The sequence below is a fragment of the Protopterus annectens genome, chromosome 16.part0 (assembly GCF_019279795.1).
Source record: "Protopterus annectens isolate FY-2018-M chromosome 16.part0, PAN1.0, whole genome shotgun sequence".
NCBI classification, from domain to species: domain Eukaryota; kingdom Metazoa; phylum Chordata; order Ceratodontiformes; family Protopteridae; genus Protopterus; species Protopterus annectens.
Genome location: NC_056750.1, coordinates 683,483,024 through 683,502,342, shown reverse-complemented (window position 1 = coordinate 683,502,342; position 19,319 = coordinate 683,483,024). Strand labels below are relative to the sequence as shown.

At 40.1% G+C, this 19,319-nt stretch overlaps 1 protein-coding gene across 1 annotated transcript in view; it reads right to left on the bottom strand.

Moving 5' to 3' along the window:
• Positions 1–19,319, bottom strand: part of LOC122790648 (collagen alpha-1(I) chain-like) — an 882,142-nt gene that overhangs the window by 84,542 nt on the left and 778,281 nt on the right. The window lies entirely within an intron of this gene.

Below are 19,319 nucleotides of genomic sequence, written 5' to 3'. Positions count from 1 at the left end.
GACCACCAAGAAACTTGGCCCTTATACAGGGAATCAGAGGGAGAGAGGTCTCTAGAGGTTGAGAGTGCTGACACCAAAGGTTTTTTAGGTACCACTGAAGTTTTCTCATGTGAAGCCTGGCCAGAGGAAATAGAAGGATGCAAGATGCCACGTACCCCAAGGCTTGCAGGAACTTCCTCACAGTGAGGTGACTTTTGGAAGCCACCTTGGTAAAATAGAGAGGCAGGAAGCTCTGCTTTTCTGGGGATAGGAAGGCCATTTGGGATGCTATGTCCAGCACTGCTACCAAGAAAACTATCTTTCTGAAGGGTGTTTGTTTTGATTTCTTCTCATTGATGGTGTACCCTAAGGAGGTTAGGAGGGTTTTGACAAAGAGGAAGTCCTTGAGGAGCTTTTCTTTGCAATCTGCCTGAATGAGGCAGTCATCCAGATAAGTGTAAATATGTATATTTTTCTGTCTGCAAAAGGCTATGGCTGGGGCTAAGCACCTGGTGAATATCCTAGGAGCAGTAGATAAGCCAAAGTGGAGTGCAGAGAACTGAAAGTGTTGTGAGCCTGCTCTGAAGTGAAGGAATTTCCTGCAGGATTCCCTTATGGAGATGTGGCGGTAGGCATCTTTTAGATATAGGGTAACTAACCAGGCATTTTTGTCAGCATAGGCAGCAGCTGCTGCAAAGTTAGCATTTTGAATTTGGGGACCACCAGGGAGGTGTTCAGAATGGATAGATCCAGGATGGGGCACCAAGTGCCCTCTTTTCTGGGAACAAGGAATAGTCTGGAATAATAGCCTTTGCCTGTTTGATCTGAGGGGACAGGTTCTACTACCTCTTGGGATATGACAGTTTGGACTTGCTACAATGCCTCTGCCCACTGATTTGGAGGTAAGTCCGGGTACCCTCTTGGAATTGGGAGTTAATGAGTTAAAGATAATTTTTCAGGGATACAAATTCTCCTTCAATGAATCTCAAGTACGTGCTGAGCGCTCTCTGAGACGCTTGAAAAGCTATGATGTTCCACCCGAGTGCCTTCCACAAGCACCAGTAACTTTGCATTAAAGTTTTAGCTTCACTGTTAAAAATTAAGTTGAAAAAGTACCTGCACTTTGTCAGGTACCTTCTCAACTTAATTTTCAGTGTAGAGTAACATCAGGTTTATATTTAAAGTTTACGAGAAAATCGACTTTCAAGTGCCGTACAGCTGCTCGTGCTTCTAACTCTTTGCTTTCATCATTAACCCAAAATACATGAACAATCAGTAAGCAGTCTTGACTTCAGGTCCTAAAAATAAATCTTTTACTGTACCCATTCTATGCACAGCTACCCTTATAGTCACTATTAATTACTCTGTATGCACTGTGTTTGTTGATATTGCACCGGGAAATGGCATAGTATGCACTTTGAGTGAAGCACGGTCTATTCAACAGCAGTGGCCCCTTTATTACAGTAATGTTTTTGTTTCTCGCTGTTAATGGTAATACATGCAGATTTCTTTATATTTGTTCATTGCAGGGCATAACCTAGCACTCTTTCCTTTACTGTCAGCTATCTTTATTTTTCATATATTCAGCCACTGCCAGACAAACTTGTGGTATGCAGGACCATGCATCAAATAGATTCTTTATATACTGTTTTGCAATTGTTCTTTTTTCCGAAGAAGCACTTTATTTTTGGAGGGGGTTATTAATTTTATATATTTCTATTATTTTACATGCAGCAAACATCTTGTTTGAACATTGCAACAACTGATAGGCTGTGTAAATCACATCACCCTGATCCTTACAGTCACTAGCTGTTTCCTGAACTGTTTGTAAGTTTCTGTGAGGCCATTTTTGCTTGGGCTAAAGGAAAGTCTGTCTGTTGATCAGTGGCAGTGAATAACATTGAGCAGCTTCCCTGCCCCCCGTAGGAGTGGTTACTGACTTGAAACTGTAGTTTTATTGTCCGTTTTGGGTCTATTTCTGCTTCTTTCCAGCCCCTGCTATCAAGCACGCCTTAACGTGCTTTAGCGCGGAGTTGCCACTAGAGCAGCATCGGGCAGCGCCGGTTTAACAAGGTTAAACTTTTCTGGCTCCATAAAGTCTGTTCTTCAATTTTTCCCTTAGAACTGCTCTGTTAGGAACCTAAACAGTTTACACCTTCACTAAAAAGCACAGCACTTGTTCCTAATTGCTTTTTCTTCTCAAAAAGCTCAGCACTTGTCTTAAAAGCATATCCCTTGTCTTATAAGCATTTTCTTTGCAGGTCAAGCACTCCTATATTATACAAATCCCTCACTTGCAAAACCCCCAGGAGTGCCCACTTCCCTGCTAAGCCCTCTACTTTTCTGTCTCATACCAACTCATAATTCTTTCTAGCATGTCGAAGGGTCAGATGCTGGTGTCCTCTCCTGCCCAGTTGGTGAATCTAGAATTCTGAGGCAATGTTACAATTGCCTCATGTACAGGGACAACCCTCTCCTCCTCCCACATAACACTAACACTTGCGAGAGATGCAGCTATTTAGCCAAACTGGAGGCTGAGCTCTCTCAACTCAGGACTGGCAAGACCAGGCAGGAGGAGAAGGCAACTACACACACCACAATACAAGTCTCACATAACTCAACCACACCACTGAATCAAACACATAAACACACTAAGACATACTCGGAGGCTCTGAGTAAAAATTTACCTAAACAGCAAAGGCCTCCAAAGCAGACACCCAAGCAACTGCAAACTCAAGACTCCACACAAACAACACATAAAAAACAAAATCAGTGTGCAAAGCAGTCACTGCCCTTAAGGCCAAATACAACACCAAACATACTTGTCATAGGTGACTCCATAGTCAGACACACTGACGTCCCACTCACCAGGCTGAACAAGGAGAAGGTCACGGTAAGCTGCCTATCGGGCGCTAGAATCCGCCACATAACACAAGCACTCAGGTCACTCCATGGCAAGTACAAGTATGACACAGTCATTGTCCATGCTGGTGTGAACGACCTGAGACGTACCTCCCTGGACTACATGAAACGAGACATAGAGGAGCTCTCTGATTATGTAGCCCAGGCAGGTATGACCCTGACCCTGAGCAGTATCCTTCCTTCACCAAGAATGATGCCGCAGTATAGTGACAAGATGATCAGCTTTAACAATTGGCTTAATTTCTGGTGTCATTCAAAGGGGATCCAGTGTCTGTCTGCTTGGGATGACATGCTTGACAAGCCACGCTGCTTCGCAAGGGATGGCTTGCACCTGTCACCCCTGGGATTCCGGATATTGGCTAAGGCTCTTGCCACCCCCATAGTGCCTTTTTAGGCAAGGCTCAAATTCTAAACCTACCACCCTAGAAAACAAAAACAGGAAGAAACTAAGAGTAATGCTGCTCAATGCCAGAAGTCTAAATCTCAAAATGCACGCACTCGAGGCCCTTCTCAGTATGGAGAACATCGATGTCTGTGCTGTGACTGAAACCTGGTTCAAGGCTCCTGAGAGCACCCGGCACTATGAGGTTTTACCTCATATCATGCCTTCTGGCCCCAAAACCCGGACCATACCACAAAAGGAGGGGGTGTATCCATATTCATCAAGGATACCCACACCTCCAGGTTGGTGGCTACGCACGAAGCATCGGAAACCATCCAGGTGCAATTAACCATAGGCAAAACTGCTCTACAATTTGTAGCATGCTACAGGCCACCCTCTCAAACTCAGGAAACCCACACAGCCTTCCTGAAGACACTGGAGGGTATAAATGTATCACCAAACACCATCATATTGGGTGACTTCAATTACCCGAATATAGACTGGGAACATTACTCAAGCCCCAACTTTCTAGCCCAAAGGTCCCTGGAGTTCATAAATTCAAATGCCATGGAACAACTAGTCACCATCCCCACAAGAGGAGAAAATATACTAGATCTCATCATCACAAACATGGGGACAAAATGCTCCACATCGGAAGTATATCCCTCTTTGGTGAGATCAGATCATAAACTAATCTCACTAGAAATCCACATCCCGCCCCCACCCCAAACAAAAAAGACCACAGTGAAGAACTTCTCTAAAGCAAACTTCACACTACTCAAGACAGGTGTGGTATCCTTCAAGGCCCCCGAGCCAATGGAAACCACAACCCAAGCTGCGGAAGCCCTTACAAATGCCTTCTATGAACACCTTCAGGACTGCATGGATCAGGCAATCCCAAATAAAACCAAGACTCTTTCCACCAAGGGCAAACGTCCAGTCTGGTGGACCCCAGCCATAAACAAACTTTACAATAAGAGGCGAAAGCTATTACATGAAAGAGCAAAATCCCAAAAAGGGAAGGCAGCTTTGATCAGTACTAGCAAGAAACTACGATCCCTCATAAAATCATCCAAGGCCAACTTTGAGAAAAAAATTGCCATAGATTCAAAAGACAATCATAAGGCCTTCTTCAGCTATGTCAGAAACCTGGGTGGAAACTCCCAGATATGCTCAGAATTAGTCCAAAATGATACAAAAATCACTGAACCCACAGACATTGCCAACATACTGGCAGACAGGTTCAGCGCAAACTTCACCCCCCTCTCCCCCCAAAAGGAGAGATAACTATCCCAACAGAGTGTAGCCTCCCAGACATCTCAAATGCGCAGGTGAAAGCTGCTCTCTCTAAAGCTAAAAACACAGCATCAATGGGACTGGATGATGTCCCCAGCTGTGTGCTACACGAACTCAATGAAGAACTAAACCCGCACATAAGGCAGCTGTTTAATCTTAGCCTTACCACAGGATATGTGCCCAAGGAGTGGCGTACGGCAACTGTGGTCCCACTCCACAAAGGCGGTGCCTCTACGGACCCTGGTAATTACCGCCCCATAAGCTTAACAAGCCTAGTCTGCAAAGCTATGGAGAGGATCATAATGGAACTCATAAACAAGGACATAGGGGACTTGCAGACCTTGGACCCAACCCAGTTTGGCTTTGTCAAGGGCAGATCTTGCCTTTTGAACTTGGTTGACTTCTTCGAAACAGTTACCAAGGCCATTGATGAGGGAAAGGCAGTCCATACAGCCTACCTTGACCTTGCAAAAGCTTTCGACACAATACCCCACTCGGGTATCATAGAGAAACTTACCAGCTTAAATGTAAACCCATATGTCACAAGATGGGTTGCAAACTGGCTAAAGGACAGAACCCACAGGGTTAGAGTTGCTGGAGCCATGTCAGACTCCAAGCCGGTTACAAGTGGTGTCCCACAGGGCTCAGTCCTTGGCCCCTATTGTTCGGCATCTACTTCTCAGAAGTACAGGCAAACATAGGAGGACTATGGCTGACAAAGTTTGTGGATGACTGCAAACTGGGTGCCATAGTGGATAGTACATCAGACACAGACATCCTTCAGAGGGGTCTCACGGAAACTGATAGCTGGTGCCAGAGCCATGGCCTGAAGTTAAACACAAAAAAGTGTATAGTCATACCCTTCGGGAAAAACAAGGTAACCCCAAGCTACCATATAGGTGGCAACCCACTAAGCACAGAAGAGGTTATCAGGGACCTGGGTACCCAGGTTGACAGTGGCCTCTCGTTTGACACTCACATTGCTAAAGTGGTTCGAAAGACCTTCTACATTGCCCATCTGATCATGAAGGGATTCACATCCAGATCAAGTGAGGTCATTGTTCCCTGTACTCTTCACTTATCAGACCAATGATCGAGTACAATGCCCCATTCGGGATGTATCTCACCCAACACCTGCAGCAATTGGAGAGACCCCAAAAGTTCATCACCAAAAGGATAAAGGGACTCCAAAACCTGTCATATACTGCCAGACTGAAGAAACTCCAACTCTATTCAGTTGCATACCGTCTGCTCAGAGGTGACCTGTGCCTGACATACAAGGCCATGACCAACCCGGAATTAATGGACATGCTCCACCTCAAAAAATCCAAATCCACCAGAACCACTAGAGCAAGTGACAAACCTTAGCACGGATATAAATAGGACGTGCTGGAGGGAAAGATTTATCACCCAGAGACTCCCCATGTTGTGGAATAAAATCCCAGTCCATGTGAGGCAGAGCACCTCGCTGGCTCTGTTCAAGAGAAATCTTGACCGGTGGATGGGAGATCGTAGGTTTACCCCGGGAATCATCTCTGTGTCACTGCTGGACAGAGGCACAACAAACTAATGGGAACATTATTTCTAACATAAGGGGTGGCGTAAGCCACATAACTTTTGGCTAGGCTTATAAATGCCTTAGGGCAGATAGCCTAGTATAAACCTATGAACTAATAATTACTCTGCACCGGGAAACAGCATAGTATGCACTTTGAGTGAAGCGCGGTCTATTCAACAGCAAAGTGTCCCCTTTATTACAATAATGTTTTTGTTTCTCGCTGTTAATGGTAATACATGCAGATTTCTTTATATTTGTTCATTGCAGGGCATAACCTAGCACTCTTTCCTTTACTGTCAGCTATCGTTATTTTTCATATATTCAGCCACTGCCAGACAAACTTGCGGTATGCAGGACCATGCATCAAATAGATTCTTTATATACTGTTTTGCAATTGTTCTTTTCGCCGAAGAAGCACTTTATTTTTGGAGGGGGTAATTAATTTTATTTTATAACATGCAGCAAACATCTTGTTTGAACATTGCAACTAATAGGCTATGTAGATCGCATCAAGTTTGATTTGCAGATCGCTGAAGAACAGCTCAACCTCTACCCCTTTCCTGGCATGGCAGTGAGTGTCAGCGGAATCAGAATCATTTCAGTTTGGACTTTCTGTTTAGACAGAATACATCACCTGCTGTACTTTATTTGCTTTTAGATCATTGCTGACTGTTTCAGGCTAAGGAGAGATGTAATTTAATAAATAAGTCTGAAATACGAATACTTCAATAGAGAGTTGCATTTCTTTGATTTTACATGTTTATTCTTTGATAAAAATACTTAAGTGTGTCTGGTGCCAGGATTTAGAAATATTTGCTGTAATTGATTATATGTGGTGCCCCAGACAGACATGTTAGGCTAAGTGTCATTTAAATCCTTAGTATGTTGTTTTCAATGGTTGGCGGAGCTACTTGCGTAACGATAACTATTTACGTTTTTTTTTTTCAACTTGGTGAGCAGTAGTTCCTTTATACATTTGAAATAGCTTGTCAGGGCAGTTTGTTGTAAACGTGCAATGTTCACGTAGACTGAAGCTATTGTGCCAAGTGTCATTTAAAAGCTTAGTATGTTGTTTTTAATGTTTCGGGACCTAATTACGTAACAATAACTATTTACGTTTTTTTTTTCAACTTGGTGAGCAGTAGTTCCTTTATACATTTGAAATAGCTTGTCAGGGCAGTTTATGTTGCAAATGTGTAATGTTCATGTAGACTGAAGCTATTGTGCAGATTTATGATAAACTATGTTGTGTGCATTCTCTATTATTTAGGGAGAAATTAATTTGAGAGTTTGCATACAGAACACTTTACGAATCCACATCTCTCTCTCTCTCTATTTTATGTTCCACTCATTCTTATTTTTTTCTACTTAAAGAATTTCAACTTGCCCTTTGAAGATTTTTGAAGGGTAGCTTGTAGTGGTTATTTGCAGAATTATATATGTATGCATTTATATAGTCTTCAGTTGTGTGGTTTATATTTTGTAATTAAGACTTTGTAGTTAACTTGTAAATTAAACAATAAATGCGATACATTTCATTGTACATAAAGTGCTTGCAGTGTAGCAAGTGTTTACCACTGTGTAGAAAAACAAAAATGTTCAACTCTCTGAGAGTGCTAGTTACGGTCATAAAATGTTGTATTTGAGAAGCAATTACAGTTTTGGTAATATAGTTCAGCTGTTAATTTAGACTGTATTCTGGTAGTTTTGAATGGCTTATGGTTTCAGATGGCATATGTAATTACATGGCAGCCTGGCTGACATAAGAAATAATAAGGTTGTGTGATATCAGAAAAGTTGTTGTTTGTCTTTTTGGCTTTTCCCGGTTAGGGGTCGCCACAGTTGAACTCTGGTCCGCTAATGATTGGCAGTAGATTTTTATGGTGCCGAGTTGCCAGCTCGACGCCCAACCTTCAGCGAAGGCACGCCAATTTACGCATGTCTTTCGGTGGCCACTCATTCAGAAAAGTACTGTTGTGAAAATCTGCGAGTCAGACATTTATCCAGGTACATTTGCAAAGCTGTTTGTCATGCATGTGGTTTTTATATGGTTATTTTACGTGCTAAAAAGAACAAATTTTGTTGCATATTTTTGAGTAGGGTGAGGAAGTTTAGTTTTGCTTAATTATGCAGGGTATTTGATTAAAACTTTATAATTAGTATTTTGAAGGTAACATAAAATATAGATATATGCAGGCCAAATAGTAGTCTTTTGTTTTAATCTGACCATTTCCTAACTGTTCTGTTCCCCAACTTAGATTTCCTCATATGATGATCTTCTGGACTCCACAGACTTTAGGTAACTGTAAATTGTAACACTTCCCTGTGTCACCAGTTACTTTTTTTCAGTTTTAATACTATTTTGAGCTACCCTACCCACACACAGATGCTGACTGAAGGACTGTACTGCAATATTTTAACTGCAGCATGCATTCTTTCACTGTCTTTTTATTTATTTTTTTTACTTTGTAAGCATTTTGTACTGTGTGCATCTGAAAAAAAGAGATTGCTTGGGTGACTGTTTCATTTGGTGCATGTACATACCAGTAAATGTTACTGAAGGGTAATTTTATGAAATATTTCATTCTGGCACTTGTGCGTAAACCATTTTATTGAACAGGTTGCTTGGGGGAATGCTTCATTTGGTGGTTGCACAAACTAGCAGATGTTACTGAAGGGTTATGAGTAGCGATCCGATCATAATTCATGGGTGAGGTACATGCTGAAAGGGGCATTGTACTCAATAATGGACCTTATAAGGGACGAATACTGTGATTTTATTATGTAACTTTGTATGGCAGTGTCAAATGTCTGTAACTGTATCCTGTTTTTTGTTTTATTTTTGGAATTGTATTGGTTGAGACAGAGGTTCAAGTGTGAATGTGCTGCAAACCCTTAGATCAGTTTTACATTCTGTTGTGCTCCTGACTATCTAAAGCTGAATATTTCCATAGGCCACTTGCTCACCTCTGTCAGCTGTTTCAAGTGAAACCCTGGAAAACCAAATGTCCTTTATGTACATCTGCTGGTCCAAAATTTGCGAGGGCATTTCTTGTACACAGCCCTCTTCAGGTCACCACTCACATTTTCTATTGGATTTAGGTCTGGGGTGTTTTTGTGTGTAAGAAAAAGCTTCTGTCTTGCAACCCTACCCCATAGTCCAGACAGATGGACAATACGGGAGATTGGTGTCGCATGTAGTACAGAACCAGTACTTGCCAGAAATTCCTGCAGCTCCTTCAATGTTGTTGTAGGTCTCTTGGCAGCCTCCATGACTAGTGTTTGTCTTGTCTTTTCATTAATTTTGGAGGAACGTCCAGTTCATTGCAACATCCCTGTTGTCCCATAGCTTCCCCACTTTTTGACTGTCTTCATTGTGTTCCATACTATATCCAGTGCTCAATAAGATATAACTGCTGTACTACTTTGACTTAATTACTCTGGTCTTTGTCCTAACAGATGGTAATGACTCTGTCTTATATTACACCTGTACAAGGAATATGATGCATGTCTACTCAACAGATAATGTAATGCAATATTCCCACCTGCACATTCAGTGTTCATTTCTGAATTTTTCATTTTGGTGCTTGTACATACCAGGAAATGTTACTGAACAGTTGTTTCGGGGAAATCTTTCATTGTGGTGCCTGTGCATACATTATACTGAAGGGCTTGCGTAAGTGAGTGCTCCATTTTGGTGGTTTAATACTAGCAAATCTTACAGACGTTTCATTTGGGGAAGCATTTAATTTTGGACATTGTGCATACCTCAACATTCTACTGAAGGGGTTGCTTGGGTGAAGTGTTCATGCTGGTGGTTGCACACACTAGGAAATGTTACTGAAGGCTTGTTTGTGGAAACGTTTCATTTTGGGTGCATGTATACCTGGACATAATTATGAGGATGTTGCTTGGGGAAATAATTCTTTGCGTATCAGGGAAGTGCTTGTGCATACATGGTCTCACTGCTGAAGTGACTGCTGGGCCAATTTGTGTCATTTTGGTGCCTGTGCATATAGAATGCAAACAACTGGAGCGGTTACTGGAGACATATAGAAAGTCAGTCTGCAAATTAAATTGGGTTAAATCACTTCTGCTTGCATTATTCTATTTGTGATTATACTGCCTGAGTGAGATAAAGGTTATCACTAAGTGACTACTGACAGAATGGAGCTACCATATTTTTGGTCCATTTCTCCTGGATTTGTCAGTCATGTGTGGAATTTAGGTGGGAGGAAGGGCTCAGTAATATCTAAGTGTTATACTATTTGAGTGAATGACTCCGGTCTTCTCCTTACTGATGATACTGAGTCTGTGTTGCATAACAGCTGCACAAGGTAATATAATGAATGCCTACTCAGCAGGTTATGTGCAGCTATTATCACCTGTGTCTCAGCATGCATACCTTTGCAGTAATGAAAGGAAGGTTATTATCACATTAGCAATACATGCAGTTGCAATAGAACAGTTAGTCATTATCACTTTTCTGGGAAAAGTCTCAGCTGCTGTCACTGTTATTCACATAAGTAGAAGTCGTTATCACTTTGATGAAAGCACAAGCCAGGTTGTGTTTTTTCTCTGCTTGGAGTCATTGCAAGCAACCTCCCTCATTCTTAATCAACTGTCTACTCTCCTAAACCCCCGATTTTTTTTTCTTGCTGTAAATATACATACACACAGACTATCTCTCTCTCTCTCTCTCTATATATATATATATATATATATATATTTGTGCATATGTGTGTATATGGATATATATGTATGTACATAATGTATTTGCACATATATACACTGGTCACACGCATATACATACATATATATATATATATATATATATATATATATATATATAAAAAATATAATTGCAGTGATTATGCATATCTCAACATTTTCCTGAAAGGGTCATTTGGGTAAATGTTTCATATAGGGACACGTGTATAACATGTAGTAATGAAGATGTTGGTAGGGGAAATTATTAATTTGTGTACCAGGGAAGTGCTTGTGCATACATGGTCAGACTGCTGAAGATCGTAATGCAGATATGGTGTAACAAGTATAGGTTATCTGTAGCTCAGGTTTCAGTGATGGTTATTATAATTTTTTTGTTTATGTATCCAGCTTTCAAGACTAAATTATTATCTTTTAACAATATGCACATACTGAATTGAGGAAAATTGATGGGTTTTATTGTAACCAGAGTGATGGTTAGATGCGATAACTGGAATTATTACTTTTGTGACTAATTCTTACATGGATGAACTAGATAAGTCTGACATTTCTACTTCTATTACTGTACTTCTGCTTATACTCAGTAGTTGGGCATGTTTCCACGCTTTTTCAGTCATGGGTGGAAATTAGGTGGTAGAAGAAAGGGCTCAGTAACATTCAAGTGTTATACTATTTTGACTGAATTATAATGATATAGTATTTCCACTGAATGATGAATGCCTCTGCACTCCACCCTAACACGTTCATCATTCAGTGGAAATACTATATCATTATAATTCAGTCAAAATAGTATTATTTGGTTATGTGGTTATGGAAATTATGATTTTTTTTTTCATATTTTGATAAATAACTTCACAAGTGAGAATTTGAATGTGCTAAGTAATGCCTCATTTTGAAGACAGTATTGCTGGTTCCAACATGGTAAAAGAATTGTGCCTGTATGTTGTACATATGTAGAGATCTCAAAGTTTGTTTCGGACTTAGGTTATGGAAATTATGATTTTTTTTCATATTTTGGTAAATAACTTTGCAAGTGAGCATCTGAATGTGCTAAGTAATACATCATTTTGAAGACAGTATTGATAGTTCCAACATGGTAAAAGATCTGTCCTTGTATGCTGTACACATGTACTGATTTCAAAGTCTGTTTTGGACTTAGGTTATGGAAATTATGATTTTTTTTCATATTTTGGTAAATAACATAGCACATTCAGATGCTCCCTTGCAAAGTAATACATCATTTTGAAGACAGTATTGATAGTTCCAACATGGTAAAAGAATTGTGCCTATATGTTGTACACATGTGCAGATATCAAAGTTTGTTTTTATGGAAATTATGATTTTGTTTTCATATTTTGGCAAATAACTTCGCAAGGGAGTATGTCAGTGTGCCAAGTAGTACCTCATTTTGAAGACAGTGTTGCTCCTTACAACATGGTAAAAGAACTGTGCCTGTGCACTGCACACATGTACAGATATCACAGTTTGTTTAGTCTTGTAAGATTATGAAAATTATACATTTCCAATACTTCTCATTATTATGCCCATATTTTTGCAAGGGAGCATGGTGATCACACAAGTGATGCATCATTTTGAAGCTGACATTCGGGTGCACAATTTCTAAACTAATACCTAGGCTCTGTCTGTTAAAGGTGATGAGATATGCTTTGTTTATTTATCAGTTATGATACATATTATATTAATCATATTTCTGTGAATATCTCCATAAAGGAGCATCACACAGTAATGGTTAAGGTATAATTTTAAAGCTGACATGCATACTAACAAATTAAATACAAATTATATGGGTCTACATGGTACACTGACAAAGATATTGTGCTTTCCTTTTCCAAAAAGGCATAAAATATGCACAATATCAACATTCCTTGCCAAATATTTAATAATGACTTTGATATGCACTGTCAACATTTACACTGTTGGAAAGGTCAGTGTCTGCTGAACAACTTTCATATTTACATTTTTAGTCTAGCTCTTATAGTTAAAGAGTTATGCACATTTGTTTTCTGTATGGTATTACAAATTGATTTTCTGAAAATGAGCTCAGGCTGCACTGTTGTTACTATGGTGGAATTCAGCAGGCAGCTTTTTCTGAGCTGCTCCAGAGTGAATGAGTTGAGACCCATTGGTCCTTTGTTACAGAAAGCCAATTTTCTTTGCAGAGGGAGAGCCTTCCTCCTAGTTTTTGGTAAGTGAAAAGAGGGCAGAGGGTGGAGAGGAAGTCATTGAGAGTTTTTGCCATAGAGGGATGGCTTAGAACTCCCTGCCTTTGGAGCAGAAGTGGTCCACTGTTTGGTTCTCTGCTGTCCCTGGGATAGGAATCTGAGTGGTCTGTCCCTGCAGGGCTTACCTTGCCCCTGTATGCTAGGTGCAGGAAAGGACCAGTGCTTTGAGGGAAAATTCCTGCTGAACCTAGGAGGTTGTACCTGAAAGAAATCTTTTACTGTTTGCATAGATTTTGCTTTATCTTCCATCTTTTAAGCACCTCTTCTGCTTTTACTCCAAACAAGCGGTCCTTATCCAAGGGTGCATCAAATAATTTAGATTTGACATGATCAGGGAGAGGTTGTTCCTTCAACCATGCATGTCTCCTAATCACAGATCCTGACACTGCTGCCCTGCTTGAGGCTTCTAGGGCATCATATCCACAGTGTGATGAGTGTCTGGCCACTTGACAAGTAGAGTGCAGTAAATCTGCTAACTCTTTCAAATTGGCACAGTCAGAAAAGTTTGACATCTTTTGTTTTAATAGCTCCAAAGTGTGTTGTTGATATTTTAACATGTGGAACTGACAGTTGAGTGGTCTGATAGCTAAGGCTGCAGAGATGTACAATTTTTTTACCCCATCTGTCCAGAGCTCTGGAGTACTTGTCAGAAGGAATATGATTCTTTGCAGAACTAGCCCTAGCTCCTTTTGATTCCTGTGTAACAAGGTCTGCAGCAGGATTTCTGTACAGGTATTTGTGAGAATCTGGTACTCTGGAATACCTGTCGGGTGTTGTGGGAGCAGGTGGGAGGGCATCAGGAGTTAAGCTGGATTCATGGAAAACATCATCCACCACCTCTAAGATTGGAGGGATGGCCAAGGGTCGGTGCCGGGGCAGGTCTAGAAACTCTTAGTCTTTTCTTAGACTGAGGGAAGTCCTGGGATTCCAAGTGGAAATGTTCCCTGAGGGTGTAAATGGTTTCCCCAAAGAAAAGATGATCTGGTGGGGAGGCAGAAGGAATGGATTCCACTGCATAGGAATCCTCATAAGCAGTCATAGGTTGTTGTTCCTCTTCAAAATCCGAACTAGACTCCTCAGAATCCTGTTCTGTCAGTATTTCAGGAGAAAGTTCTCTCTTCCTTTTAGAAGTTGTGGCCTGACTACCCCTGATAAGGGTGATAAGATCCTCCACCATTTTAAGCATTTGAGCTTGGGATGGTGGAGCAGGAGTAAAATGGTGGCTAGAGGTAGTTTTCCTTGGAGTGGCTTTGCTTCTAGGCCTAAGAGTATCCATTGGTCTGAGAGAAGCGGTAGTCAGATGAGAAGACGTCGGTTTTTGTCTAGATTCAGTAGTACAAAAAACCTCGGAAGCGCCTGTGTCACGGCTCCGGACCCAATCAAGGCAGAGACAACCAAAGGCTCAGAAGATGAAGAAGATTTCTGCAGCATACTGGATTCTGAAAGGGTCTCAACAGAGGCCTGCAAAGGTATTGAATTGGGCATCAGGCGCTGCGAAGGCACCTCACTGAATTCCGGAGAACTGACGACCTGCTTAGCAGTAGAGTCGTTGGAAGACTTAGCCTTTTGTGGTCTGTCTCTATCCTTACTTTTTTTGGAATGTCTATGGATTGTTGGCTGACAGATGCCATTTCAGAATGCAAAGATGGAAGGTGACAATACCTGGCTACAATAAGAGCTCTACAATGACTAGTTCTCATGTTAAAGAGGGCAGAGAACTGGCAACGGGGGACATTGTGGTCTGGGCCTAAACAAGTGACAGTATGAATGGAAGTCTTGATCTGGGATTTGCTTTCCACAGGCGAGACAATTGTTAACTTTTTTGGACATCGGTTAGTGCAAGAAAAAATGATCCCAACGGGGTATGTAGCTTTAGACATTTTCAGCTGTAATTCAAACTCTGGTAGTGACCGACTGGCACACTTGCAAACTGCTTCTGCTACGGGCTCCATGGCAAAAAGACTGATATAATGGCATTGGCTGCCTTTCTTTATAGCACTGATGACCTGTTGTCAGTCAGCAAGTGACAGAAGCTAATGCAGAAATACACTGACTCTGGTATTCGGGCCAGCCAAGGGCTACCACAGCAGGGATAACCCACAGGTGATGACTGCAACAGTGAAACATGAAGAACATATATGACTTTTTCTTAGCTTTTGAGAGACAAATATCAAATAAACTTAGGGCAGATACAAGCTGATTATCTAAATATGCAAAATATTTTAGGGCACACAAAAAACTGTCAAAGTTAGGTGAAATATCATTATGGGAATCCTTGTAAGACTTCATTATGAGAGGGATAACAGATGTCTTGGGCATTTTGGACTCATTGGAAGCAGACCCCTGCTGATAATCTTTTTTTATAAGGTACAAACGTACATCAAGAAACTGGGGGGGACTGTGTATTTAGTGAAAATAAATGCGTGTTTCTCATTCTTATCAGAATTTTCACAGTTATCAATATAACATCTTGATGTACATCTGTTGTCCCACAGGAGGAACAAAAACACATGCATGATTTTCCTTAAGAAATTGCTATTGTGATGATAAAAACAAAAGGTAAAGATGAAGAAACAGAGGAACACCTAAAATGTATTTGTGGCCTGCTTTCATACATTAAAACATTGTTCCACAAATGTAGAATGATCAAAACGTGGAAAACAAATGTAAGATGAGAAGAAGGGACCTAACAGTATTTTAAGGCCAGTAAAACATTTTTCTTTGTATTGCTCAGAAAAAAAGGCAGGGAATTTGGCACAGGTGAAATAAAGAGAAAAGAATTTCTAGTCCCTGAATCACAAAGATTTAACCTGTGCAAGAGCCATTAAAGTTGGTGCCCAAGGACTTTGAATCTCTGAAATCCTTTGTTTGTCTCCCATCCTGTTCTACCATTCTGACACTGAAATGCTACAACACTGAGGGACTGTCCTCCTCAGGTGAGGAAAACCTATATTATAACTTTTAGGAAAATGAGTGGGAAATATATGGAAGTACAAGGGCCAGAATGTTGAACCCAGTAGGTGGAATATGGGAAACACTTTTTCTTGCACCAAAAACTGTTGTGATGCAGATGTAAGCTGGTAGTGAATGTTGGGACATTACTATTCTGTATTATTTGAACAAGAAAGCAATAAACCAGCATAAAGGAGTGAATAATAAGCACCAGCAAAATTATATCCTGAAACATAAAAAGAACTCATCTAAATTAATCCCTTAGTAAAGTATTACCATGTATTCATATGTCAGACAAAAGTAAACAGCCATCCATCTTTTCTTGATTTCTGATTAGAATGGATAAACATTATTATCACTCAATTTTTAGTGTGCAGTACTATAATTAAAATACATTGTGTAAAACATTACTCCTCCAAGAGCTCTTTTTATTATCACAGCCACAAAAGCATTGTTCTTGTCCATGTGCAGACTTAGCATATGATCTGGTGGGGATGTGGTGATCACAGACAAAACATTAGTAACATATTGCTATCTCAATGCCCATTATGTAATGTAAATTATGACAAATTTACACTTACTATGTTCATAGATTCATAGATTACTACTAAGCTAACTGCCCTTGAGAGCCATTTTAAGCCTAGCCAATTATCCCTTGTGAGACTCAAACCCTGCACCTTGTGTTTGTAAGACAAACACGTTAACCATTACGCCACCTTCCCAACCAAACATAAAAATTGATATTAATTAACTGGGAAATGATGTACTAAAACTTCCACTTTTTTCCATTTTTAAAATGGTGGAAGGTGCTTGTAAACTATTTGCTGGAATGAGAAACTGGTTGAAATAAGATGTTTATAGATTCATAGGTTCATAGCTTATTCCTATGCAATCAGTTTAGCAGACCAATAGGAGCCCCATCAATCCAAGTCCCATTATTTCTTTCCTCTAACTATAACAACCTGAGTGCATAGTCCGTGGTGAATTTACACACCTCTTTCCACTCAATGGTTACTTTTAAAGAGATATAAGAAGCTTACTTTGGAGTGAAAGCTTGTTCAATAAGCAGGGGGTTCTTTAAAAGTGATACACATTACATCAGCTTGTTCTATTTACACTGCCAAGTAGGTTTAGGTCTTAATATCAGTTGGTGCTATTTCCAGTTTTTCAGAGGCGGGAGAGGTTAAGGAGAATTGGGCATTTCACTGTCCTGTAGGCCAAGCAGAAGTCACTGTGCAGGAGCCTATAGGAGACCAGTAAAGTGAAAGGATTACTCTGTGCAAATTAAGGAACTCATACCCAAGATTTTTTTTTAGTTGGGAAGCATTACGGTCTTTTTCACAGGTTGATATGCTTGATAAGTACATGCCAATGTGGCACAGTATTCTGTTCCATTATGGGCATGATTAGTGATGAGCAGAGAAGGACAATAACTTCCTTGTATCTGGAAGATACAACTTTAGTAATTAATTGGGCTAGCGATATCAGCCAAAGACTTAAAAACAGCACTGAGTTTGTAGTCATCCGCGAGCTTAGTTTGCCATAGACCCTTGACTTCAGTTTGAGCATCAGACCAATACATGCAGAAGAGGAACAGACCCAAATGGAAGCCATGTGGAATTCCACTAGTAACAAATATTTTTGAGGAAAATGTGCTACCAACACTGTAAGTGTGCATGCTGTGTCTGTCAGATATTCTCTTTTCCAGTGTGTCTCACAGAGATTAATATTCAGGCAGATTAGTTTTTCTATAATATGACCGTATGAGATAGTGTTAAATTCCTTAGTTAGATCCAGGTAGGTAGTGAGGTAGTAGGGAAGGACTTAACATTACCCAGGACTTCAGTCACTCTATCAAGGAAGTTCACAAGATTCAGTGGACACAAAAACAGTTCTTACACATTCACTTGGTCACTGAACTCCTCTATATATTTCAGATTATAGTCTAATAAAAATATGGTTTCTGAATTTCAGCAATTCCATTTTGATTATGTCTGTATTCTCTCAGTTTTATCTTGTTGAATTCTTAGCAGACTGCTGATCAAATGAAACAGTCTGCTCAGTTGTATCTCAGTCAGACAGCTGACTGAGCTACAGAAGAAACACGAGTGTCCTCAAAGTTAATTAAGAGGGTGGTGGGAGCTACAAGAGTATGTAATGCTTTACTTACAGAAAATAAAAGGGGCTTTTTGGTTTTGTCCTTTTTGTTTGCCAGTAGTGCACTTAGTAATCTGCATATAACCAAGCATTCCCACTCTCACACATCCACAGACTGTGAGTTTACTATTCACCCCAAACAACCAATGTAATTAAGCTGTTTCTAGATTTAATTTCTTTTTCCATTCCACTGTAAGCTATTTAACTGTTTATGGTATATTATTACATTTGCCAAAGTATGTACCCAAAAACAGTATCAGATGCACAGCTAAATAGTAATAAGTAAAGCGAATACCACAGGACCTTTAAGACTGTGTCTTAAGATGTGGTGGCCTAACCTGATTCTTGGTGAAGGAAACATGAAAACATTCTCTATTAAAAGTGTAATGGATGCATGAATAAACTTCCTGATGTAATAGCAGCAGTATTACTAACAAATTTAATGGACACATCAAAAAATATGCAGCACAAAATACTAAATAATACGTTGTCTATGCAGTGGATAAATGGCATACAGCCCACTCTGCTCATCTGGGCCTTCCATGCATAGTTCTTTGGTTAGGTAACTGGCTGCCTGACAAAAGTCATACCATTAAGGTCTGCAGTATTTGCTCTAGACAGAACAAAATGTCACTGATGTATCCTGAAGGGCTATTTCCTGGTTTTCTTCTTCTTTAGTAAATAACTCTGTTAAATAAAAGTCGATATTAAGGAGTTAATACTAAGCCACGCTTGTTGATGATTTCAAACTAGGGCAGTTATCAAATTCCATTCTCATTCTCAAATTCTTCATCAAGGGCTGGGCCAAACAAATGCTTGGTGTATTAATCATAGGCTTACCATCAACACCAAGAACTGCAGCATAATTTCATTTGGTAAATCTAGCATCACTACAGTTGATCATATAATTTTGAAACAGTTATCAGGAAATCGGGTATATATGCTGATAACAGGCTATCCTTATCCACAACATCTTTTTTAGTGGATAGAAAATCCTTACAATGATTATTCTTCATGGTATGTCCTCAAGGCTACAATAATTATAGTCCCTCTTTACTCACCCCTCATCAATCACATCATTGAATATAATGCATTCTTCAGC